General features: G+C 31.7%; 1 pseudogene; it reads right to left on the bottom strand.

Moving 5' to 3' along the window:
* Nucleotides 1–4091: 4091 nt before the first annotated feature.
* On the bottom strand, nt 4092–13916 carry LOC112592452 (annotated as a pseudogene).
* Between the last annotated feature and the right edge of the window lie 2245 nt (nt 13917–16161).

Genomic DNA, 16161 nt, shown 5'->3' with positions numbered 1-16161 from the left:
AAGCTCAAAATAGCAATCAAGAAAAGTAAAGAGACGTGCTGGAAAAAACTATGCGACCAAGTCGAGTCGGACCCTTGGGGATTGCCTTATAAAATAGTCGCAAAAAAGCTAATCGGTAAGAGAGCTATCCCAGGGCTCACACTACCGGGCAGGCTGGACCACATTGTAGACACGCTTTTCCCGAGAACAAACGAGATAGGATGGCCATCTCTGAGGGTAACCGGCACATTTCCGGAGATAAGCATCGAGGAATTAAAGGAATCCATTTCAAAAATACCGACAGGCAAAGCCCCAGGCCCCGACGGGGTACCCGACATGGTAATTAAAGAGTTTGCCACAAGCAAACCTGAAATCCTGAGAGGCATGTTCAACACTTGTTTGAGGCAAGGAGTCTTTCCCAGACACTGGAAATCCGCTAAACTGGTTTTGCTACGGAAGGGCACTAAGCCACTGGACAGCCCCTCCTCCTATAGGCCAATATGCCTACTGAATACAATAGGAAAATTATTCGAAAGGATAATCAAGCGGAGACTAGAAATGCATCTCGAAGAAACCAACGGTATGAACAACAAGCAATACGGGTTCAGAAAAGGAAAATCTACGGTTGACGCGATACAGAAGCTAATGAAAAAGGTCGAAGAATCCTCAACAGGTCCACTCAGAAAGAGAAAACTCTGCGCAGTAGTGGCACTAGACGTAAGCAACGCCTTCAACACGGCCAGATGGGATAGAATCGATGCAGCATTACATCATAAGAACGTTCCAAAATACCTAATCAAAATCATTCAGAGCTACCTCAGCCAAAGATCCCTGCAGTACGGAGAAGACAAGACCCGCACCGTAACGTGTGGTGTCCCTCAAGGGTCCGTAATCGGACCACTTTTATGGAACCTCATGTACGACGGGTTACTCAACATCGACACGGGGGGTAACCCGGCCGGCTCGTCGAGCACCTTGGTGGCTTTCGCTGACGATGTCGCAGTCGTAACGACCGGAAGCTCGACCCAAATTCTGGAGGAGGTTACCGACAGAGCCTTGGAGGCAGTAGCAAACTGGATGGAAGACAACGGGCTGGAACTCTCGATCCAAAAAACCAAAGCGATCGTTCTAACCACCAAGAGGGCTTACGCAAGACCGTCGTTCATAATGAAAAGCTGCCGCATACAACCTCAGGAGCAACTGCGATACCTGGGCGTGGAGTTACATAAGGTACTCGGGTTCAGGCGACATATCGAGTCGGCAGCCGCAAAGGCACAGAACACAGCGCTGTCCCTGTCAAAGCTTATGCCTAACATCGGAGGTTCTAAACAAAATAAAAGGAAACTCTTGGCCTCAGTCATAAATAGCATTTTGCTCTATGCATCACCAGTCTGGGCGCGCGCGCTAGCGTTCAATAAAAACATCGATACACTTGAGCGTCCTCAAAGGACAATAGCTCTAAGGGTGGCATCTGCGTATAGAACAGTATCCTCGTCGGCAGTAATGGTGATAGCCGGAACCATCCCGGCTCATCTCTTGGCCTGGGAAAGACAAGAACGACACAAAGAGAAAGGCGATCAACGCAGGAGAGACAGGGACTCAGAATTACGGAAGGAAGTGTACCGGAAATGGCAGACAGAATGGGACGCAGCCACGAACGGACGATGGACCCGGAGGCTAATACAGGAAATCGAGCCATGGGTAAACCGGAGGTTCGGTTTCGTAGACTTCCATCTCACTCAAATGCTCTCGGGCCACGGCTGCTTCGGTCAATACCTCTACCGTTTTAAGAGACTGGAGAGTCCGAGATGCGTAGACTGTAACGCACAGGTCGATGACACGGAGCATGCGATATTCAACTGCGACCGATGGTGGAGGAAAAGGCGGACTCTGGAAGTGCAACTGGGCGCAGACCTTTCTCCAGACACCGTTGTTAACTTAATGATCCAATCGAAGGAAAGATGGAAGGCGGTTCAGAACTTCGTCAATGAAGTAATGTCCACAAGAGAGGAAGAAGAAAGGGAAAGACAGAACCCAAACTTACTAAATAACTTTTAAACATTTAGCAATAAGGTAAAATGTGTGCCGAGGGCAGAAATCAGTGGGATAGAGCCTACTAAACTTTGTTAACCACCGTACAATAATGTATGCCCATGTATTTTGTTTTGAAATAAACGATACGGATACAGGGGAGAAGGACGGCCCGCAAGGGTGAAGTACCTCCACTGTAGCGCCGTGATTTTTACACAAAAAAAAAAAAAAAAAAAGGTTACGTTACCGAACTTTTGGAAGAACGCGGTGCTGGTCGTCATTAGGAAATCACCTGATAAAGACCTGATAGAGGCTATGTCTTACCGTCCAATTAGCTTACTTCCTCTTCTAGCTAAGAAATTGGACCATATTATCGTGGTAAGAATCTGTAAAGATACGAAGCCCCATATGTCGGCCAGACAATTTGATTTTACCAAGAACCTATTGACCGTTGACGTGATGATTTACGCGCTAAGCTGGGCAGATAAAAGGCGGGAAAAAATACGTCGTTGACATATTCTTGATATATCGGGGGCGTTTGACTGTCTCTAATGGGCACAATTGATTAAAGACATACAAAGCATAAAATGCGGCTCAGGGTTGATCACCCTGACAAAACGCTACCTAGACAGCCGGAAGGTCTACCTAGTGATTGGAGACTTGAAATTCTCGACGAACCTAACTAAGGGTTGCCCACAGGGTCAAAATTTGGACCAGTTTTCTGGAAATATGCAGATAACCCACTCTTGTCCAGTGATCTTCCCCTTGGGACAGAAATTTTCTCATACACCGACGATCTAGCGCTGCTCATCTCCGGAAACACAGTCCGGAACTCACAGAACGCGTGAACGCATTGCTAAAAATAGCGTTAAGATATTTCCTGATAGGACATCTAATTCACCTTCTCGGCGGACAAGTCACAGACCCTATGGATGAAAGGCCAGCTTAGTAAGCTCCTTATTTTGTGACTTGGGGGGGGGGCTAAGATCAATATGTTTACCGAAGCAAAATACTTTGAGGTCTCGATTGATCTGCAAAGGAAGTTTTGTACCAATTTGGAGTAAAGCTTAGGTTAGAAGGGGTAGAAGGGGTTTGATTCAGGCGGGAGACCATCAGGTCCTGACCGCAGCTGCAGCTCATTATGACACCAAGGTAGGTGAGGTGCGTCCCAGGCGGGCTTTCGGGGTGCTTGGCTTCTGGGAGATCACATTGGTCTTTCGTCCGGAGGAGGTAACTCTGCGGTTATATAAAGATTCAAAGTGTTTGTGGAGTTAAATCCGGAAGAACTTTTCAAACCCCGCAACACACGAAAAGATAGTTCCCAAGATGCTAAAGAGCCCAGACAACTGGGAGGCCGTTGCCAATTTCGCAAGGGCTATGGTGTCAGTCAAGGTGACAGTCAAACGCGATAGGCAGTTTCGGTAGGATGTCACTTCTGGTTGTCGTCGGGAATGACATGGCATCGATGGTGGTGGTCGCGATGGGTGCCGCGCCATCGGTGGTGCTGGTTTTCGGTCTTTGCCTGCAAGACCCACTGTAGAGTAAGATAAGTTTTTTTTTACTGTGAGAGGCAGTGGTAGGGAGATTGTCCCTTCAAACGTCCTACTCGGAAAAGGCATTGTATTTGTATGTAATATTATTTTACTTATTTATATGTTTTAAATATATTATATTGTATCGTAGATTAGCATTGATCAATAAGTGATAGCGATTTGCCATCTAAAGTATTGCCTCACGACTGATTTAACAAAAAAAAAAAAAAAGTAAGCATCATAAACCTCGACGGCATTATCTCGAGATACTCTTTAGCGTAGTTGATAGCATTCACCGACGACGTGAATAGGTTAGTTTTATTTTTTAATGATTTAATTGGTTCTAACTAAATTTAAATTAATTAAAAATACGATCCGAGTTTTAGTCGAATGTTTAAAGCTATATACTTAATTTTATTAAATTTAGCTTACATAGTATAAATTTGCTAAATTTGCTATTTAATTACAACTATTCAATCATCCAAGAATTAAAATCAAATTCTATATTGTAATAGAAACATATTTTGTAAAAATCTAAATTCCAACTGTTTAATACTTCAATTGAATTAATGTGTTAAAAACTAATTTGGATTTATCTAATAAACACATGGCAGATTGATGATCTCTATTTTTACACAATGGAAATATTGTCTTGCAAACACTGTAATTGCTGCCATTTTTTTTTACAGATTGTATAGGTAACTCCTGTATTTTGATCATAATTTTCCGGACGAGTTGATTCTTTGTTTCTAAAATTATCCGCCTTTTGCGTCTAAAATGTTATTTAAATAATCGATATCAAAAACTTATATGATAAATATCAATAATATATCCAAAAAAGATTCATCTGTACAAAGATATCTTTTCTCAATCATTTCAGAATCAAAAACCTAATATATAATAAACCCCACTTCTTCGATATGCACAAAAGTTACAGTAGTAGTTACTTAACGTTGAATACAGAATACTCAATACCTATTAACATGGACGGGTTCTTAGTAAGGGAAATGTAAGCAGTTCCCCCTACCACAACTATAAATTATATTTAAATACGTAATTTATGCTTTAGCTATAATTCTTAAAAAATATAAATTAAGTGCATGTATCAGGTTGCTCATCGAAGACTTAAGTTAAATTAGATATGCATATAATTTAAATGTTCTATTACTTTAATATATAATAAATGTGTATGTGTATGTAATTAAAAACGAAGGATGAAGAAAATCATAATATAATTTATTTAAATTTGCCATTTGAATAAGTATAAAATTGCGAGTTTGTATTATATAAGGTATTAAACACATGGATAAAAAAAATGAATGCATTATTTTTAATTATTATAGTTATAAATAATATTTTTATTATTTATTATTATCATTTATAATTGTAACATGTTTATTTAGCATTCGTGTGTTAGAAATGACTTTTATCAATTGTTCTATTACAATATTATGGTTTTCGTTTATTTATATTTAAAAATTTAACATAGAACAGATATCCTATCTTTGTTTGTTTAAACTTTTTTAAGATTTTTTCTTACTAAATTTCAGTAATTAGTACTTACAAGAAGTAAAATACGTGGAATCAAAAAGTTAGTAGATAAATTTATTAAGAAAAATTTGATATGTTAAACATTAATTTTAATTCAAATATATTAAATTCCAATCATTTCTAGTAACTAGGTATATGAATGTACATGGTACATCATAATTACTAATTGGTACCATGACTCAATATTAACTTGGTAAAATTGGTCTAAAATAATTATTGTATATGCATTTTTTAATGTTTTCTGACCTTTTAGCCATTTTTTAAATTAATTAATTTTAAAATTATTTATATTTCATAATTAACCATGGTTTTATAGCTTGTGTTAAATCCGATAATTTAAGATACTAAAAAATTCTAAATGGCATAATACGGTATTATTAAAAAAAAAAAAAAATAATAAATAAATACTGTATTTTAACATCTCTAAATAAGTACATAACCTAACTTATAGACCATTATTACTTTACAAATGTGATTTATACAAATAAAATTTAATTAATTAAACATGTTGAATCCACTTGATGTAATTACATATTCATTTCAAGAAAAGTTAATTAACCTATAATAACCTATTTTAAATAAAGCCTATTTTTATAATTTTGTAAAATATTAAAAAATATCATTGAGTAGATCTTTTTATGAAATTGATTATCAAATATTAGGGTGAGTAGTCATCGCTTATGTGAGAGCAGTGTATCTTTTATAAAAAAAGTTAGTTAGCTTTGGTGAGCGAAGACCTGAGCCGTGTGTGAGGTTCAAACTTTTAGATTTATGAAGTTTACTAATTATAATGTATAAGTGTACAGTGAACAATTTGACTTGTATTGTATTATTGACAATTCTGAGTTAAATCATGCAGTAAATTGAATATAAATAAATTTAATACTAAAATTTGATTTGTTAAATAATTTTCATCAAATTACTAACCAGTTAGTAAAACGAAATATTAAGCCTATATTACAGATATTTTTTTAAACAATTTGGAAAATTTGGAATAAATTATTGTTTTAATAATTTAGTTACTACCTATGAAAATTAATTATTATTTGTTTAGTATAACATAGGTTAGGTAGGTGTTACAAGCCTATGAAACACATGCATACAAGTTTCTAGAACGAATATTTTACCGTTAACGCGGAGTTGGTAGGTTAGGGTTAATTAGTATATGTCAAATAGATCTGATAGACGTCCAATCGCAACCCAGTGCACAGTTTAGGTTTATACTTAATTATCAGGATCATCTGTCAAAATTTTTTCTGCACCTCCCCTTGCAAATCAAACGTACATAAGAAGTTACAAGCCATGTATTAGAGATTTTTTTAACCTTTGGTGCTCCGGTTCTTCTGCGTTAAGACAATGGAAGAGAATTTGTTAACAATGTAATTACAGAGTTGACAGCGTTTGGTCAGAGTTAAAAATTGTGCACGGAAAGCCTAGGCATTCACAAATTCAAACCAAGACGTGGAGCGAATAATCGTTCCTAGGATGATAGCGAATAAATTGAGTAATTGATTAATCGGATTAAAGTTCATCCGATTTATGATAAATAGAATACACTATGCAGGGATAAATATGACGTCTTTTTAAAAGCAATATTTGGGGTTGATCCAAGAGTGGGACTTGTTATCTCTAATCTGACCGATAAATTGATTGCTACTATAAACATCAAGGATGAACTTGAAAATCTTATCAATATATCAATACGGATTTTCACTAGATAATTCTAGTTTTCACTAATATAATATATAACTAGTTGTGTTTAAAATATTATTTTAAACACAACTAGTTCTAACTAAATAAAAATAAGTTAAAACTAGTCTTGACGATGGTGGTCTTAGTAATTTCTAGTTTTAACTAGTTAAAACTAGAAGTGACTAAAGGAATTTGAGTAAACTAGTTTCGACGGATTTTGGGTTTTAAGTGTTTTAACTGTAACATATTATATAACGGAGATCGAGACAAGAGCTCGACAGATGGTTAGGGAGACATTCAGAGTCAGGTCGTAACACCGCTCACCTAACACCTTTTATTTACACATATTTTATTTTTGTATTTTAAATTAGGTACGTTAAATAAAGATTTTTGTACACTTTTTATTGGAATTAGTATACTTGTATTATAAGTAGATAATTTTATTTTCATTAAATGTACAGTTACAGAAATAATATTAGAAATATAATAAATAAAACTAAAATAAGTTACCACAACTTACCTCGGTACCTAACCTAACTTTTATTGAATAAATAAATAATTAGTAATATATAGGTACTTATTCTAAATTTTTCAAAATAATATTAATAATAAAATATAAATATTTTGTTTTACCAAGTGAATAGGTTAGGTTAAGTTGTATAATATATACAGAATGATTTTTTTTTATTATAAACCACTAGCTATTTTAAAAACTATTACCATTTTTAAAAATATTTATTTTAAATAATTTACTGTCGAGATCAAATTTAAAAAAAAAGTTATACTTTTAATTACTTTTTATTGTAATAATTTTTTTAAGTTTTTTCTTTTTAAATGACAACATATTATATAATATTTTAAATTTGAGTAATAATTACCCCGTACTTTACCATTTCGCTAATTAAAACTTTAAAAACTCAAAAACTATCTTCAAATTTCAATCATAACGTCCCTACCAAAATATTACATTAAATATTCTACTTTGGAATATACAATTAATAATGTATGATGTCATTCAAAAAATTAAAAATTTAAAAAAACTATAACGATAAAATTTATTTAAAACTTTAAAAGTAAATTTTTTTTTTTTTTGTTTTTAATTATTAGATTTTGACTATAAATTATTTAAAATAAATTTTTTTCTAATGTTCATCATTTTAAAGTAATGAGTAATGAGATCAAAGAATAACCTTGTATGTATAATGTATATACGTACATAACAATCTGCACATCTCTGAAAGCAATTTTGTTTAGATTTGTTATCTCTTGATTCCATAACTTGGGTAGTATTCTGGAATTTATTATTCCAACCAACCGATGAACTATCCAAAAATACGTTTGCAAGATCGTCCAAAACACGAGCTATTATACAAACCAATATGTAAATATTATATTATGTTTTAATTCAATATATGTGTATTAATTATTGTTGCAGCGGCACCATATCGTTTATGGAGGAACAGCCGATCGACACACACACACACACACACAAACACTCACGCGCACCAGACGTTATTTATATATCTATTATATATCTATTATTGTTTTTATTATATTTTGTGTCTTTGAATTATATCGGTAATCACTATGCAAATTTATCAGTACATTATTTGTAGCCGCCGCGTCGGCTGCACGTTATTAATTAGCACGGCTGCCGTAAATTTTCGTCCTTTACCATACGTCGTCGCGTAAATTCCAAACGGCCGTTTAAAATTGTTATACTATTCTTTTTCTAAATTATATTTATAGTGTGATTGTAAATCGCAATTTTTCATTAGTATTTTATGTTTTGTGCGTGAATCGCTATTTTTTTTTATATTTCTATTTGTACCGTCTATGTGTGTGTATGTGTTAATTATCATTTTTATTATATAGCATAAGAATCAGCTGGCCAGTCTGCACTCCACAATTTGTGAGTTTTTATTATTATTATACTTTTGAACCAAAAGGGCTAAATATCATTGTTATTATATTTATATTATAGCTCTAATATCTACCTATATCAGCGGTTCCCAACCTTTTTAGTTTCGCGGACCATTAATTTTGTAAAAAAATATTTGAGGCCCATCCATAGCATACCTATACGTTTTCATAAAATTATAATATATAACATAACATGTTATATATTATATATATATATAGTTATTAGGAATAAAAAATTAAAAAAATTAAAAAAAAAAATTGTTTATTAAAAAAAAAACTTAATTCAACTTTATCACTAGATAAACAATTTAATGTGATTTTTGACATTGCTTATTCTTCACGAGAAAGTCAATATCCGGATTAAAACTTGTTACTTGTACACTTATTGTACACTATAGTTAAAATTGATAAGTGTTATTATGATAGAAATATAATAATATTTTTTTAAATATATATAATGTTTAATAATATTATACTTATGGCTCGCGGCCCAGTACCATGCTGCTCGCGACCCATGGGTTGGGAACCGCTGACCTATATTGTTTTTATACTTCATATTATTATTATATTGTTGGGCCAAAGTGGCCGTAGTTATAATATTATTATTGTTACCATTTATTTATATTGAGTTACTTGAGTCCCCTAGTATTTAGTTTACACACATACATATATACACACACATACACACACCACTCACCACTAGCACTCACAGGATTTGCTCGGCGAACCTGTCCACCTCCTGTTGAGTGCTATACACATATACACAAATTTACAAAGGTCAGTCGGTGTGTTAGTATAGTTAAGCGCAAAGTATTTGGTAACCGGGCGCACGGCCTAATATTGTCCGTTCCCGGCCCGCACAATTATTATTTACTTTTACTTAACATTTTTTTACGTTAGCTAGGTAGATAAAAAAAAATTTGAGTACATTTGAGACATATGCATTGTCCCACAATGACGGGTAGCATATTTTTTGTAGTAGATGATTGGTTGATAAAAAATTGGCACTTAATTATATTATTCTTATAAAAGTAATTTAAATTTTATAACATTTTTTTGTTTCAGTAAAACAAATAATGATTATTATTGTTATAAAATGAAAAAGTTTAACTAACAATTCTTTATTTATTAATTTAATTATTGTAATGAAAATAATAATATTACTCTCGAATTCTTCTCCGTCCACGTTCATAATTTTAATGTGATGTTCTTCATCATTATCCAAGTCATTATCATAGTCTATGACATCACTGTAACCATATTCATGAATTTTGAGCGAACTTTCATCATTATATTTTAATAATTCTTCCCCTTTCAATATGTTAGTATTATGTATTTCTCCCGATAAATATTTAGTTATGAAGGTATGTTCACTATCATCCATTGAATTCAACATTCCGTCATCTTCATTTGCATTATTAATATAGCTATCCGTTATCCCATTTAATATCGCGCCCGTCAGATCACTACTACTATATTTTGTTAATAGACTGCTACTATTTTCATAATGTGACTTGAAACGACCGTCCACTGCTGTATTTCTTTGGTCATCATCATTTCTTCCATCATGATTCGTGTCGATAATCACGTTAGTATTTTCTGTACCCTTAGCTGCTCTAACAGATTCTGTATTGTTGAAAAAGTTTTCTTTATTATCATTGCTGTTTGTTTCGATTGTATTTTCGTTATATAGTTGTTTTACCGATTTCAATATTTTTTCATTATCTGGCACCACTCTATAATTACTATTTTCCCTATTTATATTCTTGTCATGACTATTTATATTACTATGATTTTCATCTTCGGGAATAATAGAGTTTTTTATACTTTTTATTTTCGTTTCACTCGCATTTTTATTGAGTAAATGTTTAAGGTCAATAGAATTTGATAACATTTCATTATTTTCAATAATTTTCTCTAAGTCATTTACTGCATCAGTTATTAACTTTGATTTTAAACCTTTTTTTGGTTTTTCGTTAGTTTTTATTGTTTTTCTAGCTTTATTGAGGTTTTGCTGAGACAATTTACTTTTTACAGTAGTTTTTAAAATTTTATTTTTTTTTGATTTATTCCCTAAGTAATTCACCATATTATTTTTTATTTTCTTCTTGATTATATTTTCATTAATTGGATGCTTTACGAATACAGAATTTGATAATATTTCATGATTTCCTATAATTTTCTTTGAGTCAGTCATAGCGTCAATAACTGACTTTAATTTCAAACCTTTTTTTGGTTTTCTGTTGGTTTTTATTTTGTTTGCAGCTTTATTAGATGTTTGCAAAAATATGCTGTCTTTAATAATGGTTTTTTTAAATTGACCTTTTTTTGTGTTTTTTAATTTAAATATGTTTGTTTTATTTTGATTATTTTTTAAATGCCTGGTTTCAATATCAATTATATGGTTCTCAATTTCGTTAGTTATTTTCTTTTTAACGACTGTTTGATACGCATAATCCGTATTTATTTTTTTTTTATTATTAATTTTATTTAATTTTTTAAATTGGCCTTTTTTTGATTTATGGTTAATTTCAGCTTTATTTTTATTTTTTAATTGAAGTCTATTTATTTTATTTTGATCTAATTCATTGTTTTTTGAATGTTTAGTTTTCATGTCAATTCTATGATTCACAATGTAATTCATTGTAATTCTATTTTTTTAAGTCTTTATTATAATTAGAAGTAACTTTACTACAGATATCATTTATAGGTTTTTCTAACCACGGAGATAGCATATTTGCTATAAATATTTGAATCACTTGTAGAAAATTATCTGACGAGTTTAATAACACGTATTCGTTCGTTACACCGTTAATCTTTTTTAGAATCACTTGATTAATTTTTTGTTTTTTTTAATATCTGACCACTACAAAGTACTTGGACCATATAATCAAATATTAAAAATGATAAAGTTCTAAAAATATTTCCCTTCCAATGGATAGAATCACATTCTGGATTCAAATTTCTCAAAAAACGACATAATTCTGTTTGCGTGTTTCTGTAACTAGACCATTTCCTGTATGTATATATATATATTATATAGATAAATATGTAAAAATATGTATGCGTTAGCTAAACATGTACTCATTTACATATTATAGTACCTAGTGTCGTAAACAAACAACAAAGTTTTAACTGAATTCGAAAGAAGCTCTTTTGGTTTTGGTAACAGAACTCGAATAGTATTTATGCAAAACTAGGCCATTAACTAGTAAAAAAGTTAATTTTTTCAAACAAATTTTTAATTCAACTAGTTGGTTTATTTTTTAATCAACTTATGAACTTGAATAGTTTGGTTGATAGTTGAAATAATTTAGCTTTATACAGTTGACATTAGAAATGTTTTTAATAAAATTATGAATTATAAATTATATTGTTTTAATGTTATGTGACCTTCAATTGATATATTATATAAATATTATAATATTTGTTAAATTATTAATTTAAGATGAGTACCTATAGTTTAAGTAAATAAATAGTATATGATGTAACGAAAAGGGTATTTACACTGTACAAAATACCTACATCATGATAAAAGTTTAATAAAATTGTTTTTTATAATTTAATAAATTAGAAAGGCACAGTCATTATTTATGTGATTTACATACTAATTAAAAAAAAATAAAAAGATTAACTTCTTTGAAACTGAGTTAGGTTAGTATTTTTATCTATATTAAATTTTAAATTATCGAGTTAAATTTATAATTTGTTAACAGTTAACTTCTAACTTATCGATCTTGTGTTCTTTTAACTTAACTTTAGTTAATTATTTTTATTAACTTGCCCATCATTGTATTTATGTCACTTCTTTGTAGAATAAAATATAGTTTTATTATAATTTAAAAAGTATACTTTAATATATTTTATACTTACGGGTCAGAAAAATTCACTCTTGAGAGTAATATTTTTGTTAATATTGTCCTCGTGGTTGGAGCTAAACTGTATTCTGCATGTTGCAGAAATTGTTTTACAAAACTATTTGCAAAAAAAATTTTTTACATAAGTTAGTATTATAGTAAATCCAAATCCCATGTAATTATTTTAGTTATTATAATATAATATAATAAATTATACATGAAGTTTAATAATTTATGCTGACAACTAATGTAGGTAGGTATTAATAGTCATTTACAGTGAAAAAGTAAAACCTAGGTCAATAACAAGTTGTTTTCACTATATGCACAAAAATGCATAGTACCTAGACTTAAACAGGTTGTACAATTAGAATATAGAATAATCACGCTATCATACGTCATTAATAGGACCCATAAATATGGGTAAAGCACTGCATTAGTAAAGAAGGTAGTTAACTGTAGACTAATGCACAACAAGCTTACGACAGTGAGTTTTAGATTCTATTTAATTGTTTTAAACGTATAACTAGTAAAGTGTTTTATTTTATTTTAATACCTATTTTCCTCGATACGTCTCAAGATTAAGTCGAACGTGCTACGTTATTTAAATAATAATCGTGGTACCGATCGCAGTGTCCTGCACAGTGATCAATACAGTATTATAACAATATACAAAGCTTAAGTCCTATCTAAATATTTATTGAAAAATATCGAATACGTTTCTTAAATACATTAAAGTACTAAATATAATTTTAAATAGATTATATAGAAAACATTAATAACTAATTTAGGTATTGTTATTATAGGTGTATATAAATTTTAACTTATAAAACTATAAGCATTAAAAGTTATTTTAAGTTATTTTTACTTAGTTTTTATAGTAAAAAGATAGTACCTAAATAAAACTCAAATATATATTTCAAAATTGTTTGCTAGTACCTTTTTAATTATATAAAAAAAGCAGAATTTAAATTAATACGTAACATTTGAGTACGAATCAGTGCTGGTTCTTGAAAATATTTAAAAGTTTATTATGTAAAGTTATTTAGTAAGGTAATAATATTAGACGTACTCACAGAGGCCACATCGTCGTATTTACGTCAAGGAATGCATGTTTTTTGTTTTCACGGCGGCTGTCGTTCAAATCGATTCTAACTGATTTCCGACATTTTTCCATTATGAAACTCAAATCGTGTGACCCTGTCCAAGCGTGCCCTTTAGGCGTAGACAGCAATGCTATATGTTGGGTTTGAGACAGGTAATTCCGGTTAACTGTGACAATTCTAGTTCGCTTTAATGATTTCTTTATGTTGTCATTATCACAACACTGTCGTTCCCTTAATTGAATGCTCATTAGTCCCAGCTATTGCACCTACGTCTATTTACAAAGTAGCTGTGACAATATAATTATTATGTTATGCTAACTGATTATGTATATAGTAGCTGACAAGAAATATTTTTGTTGTTATATACCTTTAAAAGTGAAATTTTGAATTCAATTAAACTTAAAATTGTATTTTATCATTTTTTATTTTATATAATATACTGTTATTATTTCATAGCTTTAGTACCTATCACTGTAACCAGGGTAATAAATATATAAACACAAAATTCGTAGTTAAAATCCATTTATAAATTTCTAGATGGTATATCGTTACATTGATATTAATTTATATTTTTTTGATGTTGCTTAATTTTAGACAAAAATCACAGGCCTTATACGGTTTTATCAAGGATTATAGACTATAAATATGAGAGAGAGTGACAAAGATATGAACTTGAGTGTTTAGTATTACTATTTTTACAAATACAATTTAAATATTTATGTGCCTATAAAAATTAATTTATTAATAATTTAATCCTAAAAATATTAATAATTTGAAAACATATTTAATGAATGTAAATTGTGGATGTTATTTTTTTTTTTTTTTTTAAGCATTATAGGCCATTTAGGCCCTTTGCTGCCAATATCAAATTCTTCCACTCTTCTCTATTATATGCATGCATTAGGTCTCCATGCCAGTCTGGTCTTAACTCCGTCTGGATATCTCTTTTGACTGCATCTATCCAACGCTGCTTCGGTCTGCCGCGAGGTCTTTTCCTGTTTAAGTTGTTTACAATTACCTTCTTGACAATACTATTATCCGCTCTCCAAACGTGACCAGCCCACTCCATCCTAGTGCCTTTTACAAATTGTACTATATTTCCTTTTCCATATAATTGTTGTATTTGTTCGTTAGACCTTCTCTCCCACACTTGGGTATCAGGATTATATACGGGACCATAGATTTTTCTTAACACCTTCCTTTCAAATATATTAAGTTTATTCTCATCTCCTGCTGTTGTAGCCCAAGTACAGCAAGCATAAGTCACAACTGGTCTGAGGTACGTAGTATATAGCTTCTCTTTATTTTTCCTAGATAATAATTTTGACTTAAACAGATGTGACATAGCAAAGTAACATCCATTCCCAGCTTTTAAACGGAGTTTTATTTCATTATGCATACAGTTTCTATTATTTATGTTGACTCCGAGATATTTGAAGTCATGTACTTGTTGAAATGATATCCCATCGACTTGCAAGTCTGAATCATCTTCATTATCTCGTGCTTCTCTTGTCATGAACATATATTTGGTCTTCTCCTGGTTTATAGACAGCCCTATATGTTTGCATACTTTCATTAGATCTGACATACTGTTTACGGTATCTTGCTTCGTATCACCTAAAATTATTATATCATCCGCATATGCTAGTAGGGTATGGTTCTCATTTAATTCCATTATCTGTCGTCGTGGCATTCTCCTTAACACACTTTCTAACGCTAAGTTAAATAATACAGGTGATAATGCATCACCCTGTCTTAGTCCTTTACCAACTTCAAAAGGGTCTGATAGCTCTCCTTGTACCCGAACCACACATCTTGTGTTACTGTTGCATAATTTTATTAAGTTAACTATTTTATTTGGAATACCTAGAGTTGTTAGGTTTTTCCATAGTTTATTCCGAATTATACTATCGTATGCTTGCTTGAAGTCTACAAATACTAGATGGATATTTTTATTATATTCGTAATGTTTACTTAGTATTTGTCGTAATGTGAATATGTGATCTATCGTTGACTTCCCCTTCTTAAATCCGCACTGGTAGTCTCCAATCATTTGCTCCGATACATCTTGTATTCTTCGTAGGAGACATATGGACAGGTTGTCCGGTCCGTTTCCGAGTCGTATCCAAAATATGAGTCCGAGGCATGAATTGTATTGGTTTCATAACATTAGTATTTTTTATAAGGACGGGTTGTTAGCCCGCCGCTAAACCCCCAACCTGGAGGACCAGTCCACACCAACTAATTAAAGTCAGTGTGAGGCTCGGGGCCCCGGGTTCGCCATACCCGTAACACTGTAAAGTGCTTCCCCTGAGGGATTGTGGATGTTATATTATATATTATACAATTATACAAAATGTAATCTTATTTTGTTTTCTCCTCTTAATGAGTGACAAATCTCGTCATAAGTAGAACAGAATTAGGTACTTGACTCTTATAACCGGCGGGGCAAAAATCAATTACAATTTACTGACCCATTTAAAAATTTTCTCA

The sequence above is a fragment of the Melanaphis sacchari genome, unplaced genomic scaffold (assembly GCF_002803265.2).
Source record: "Melanaphis sacchari strain LSU unplaced genomic scaffold, SCAv2.0 Contig1768_pilon_pilon, whole genome shotgun sequence".
Lineage (NCBI taxonomy): Eukaryota > Metazoa > Arthropoda > Insecta > Hemiptera > Aphididae > Melanaphis > Melanaphis sacchari.
This window is presented reverse-complemented; position numbering and strand designations above follow the sequence as displayed.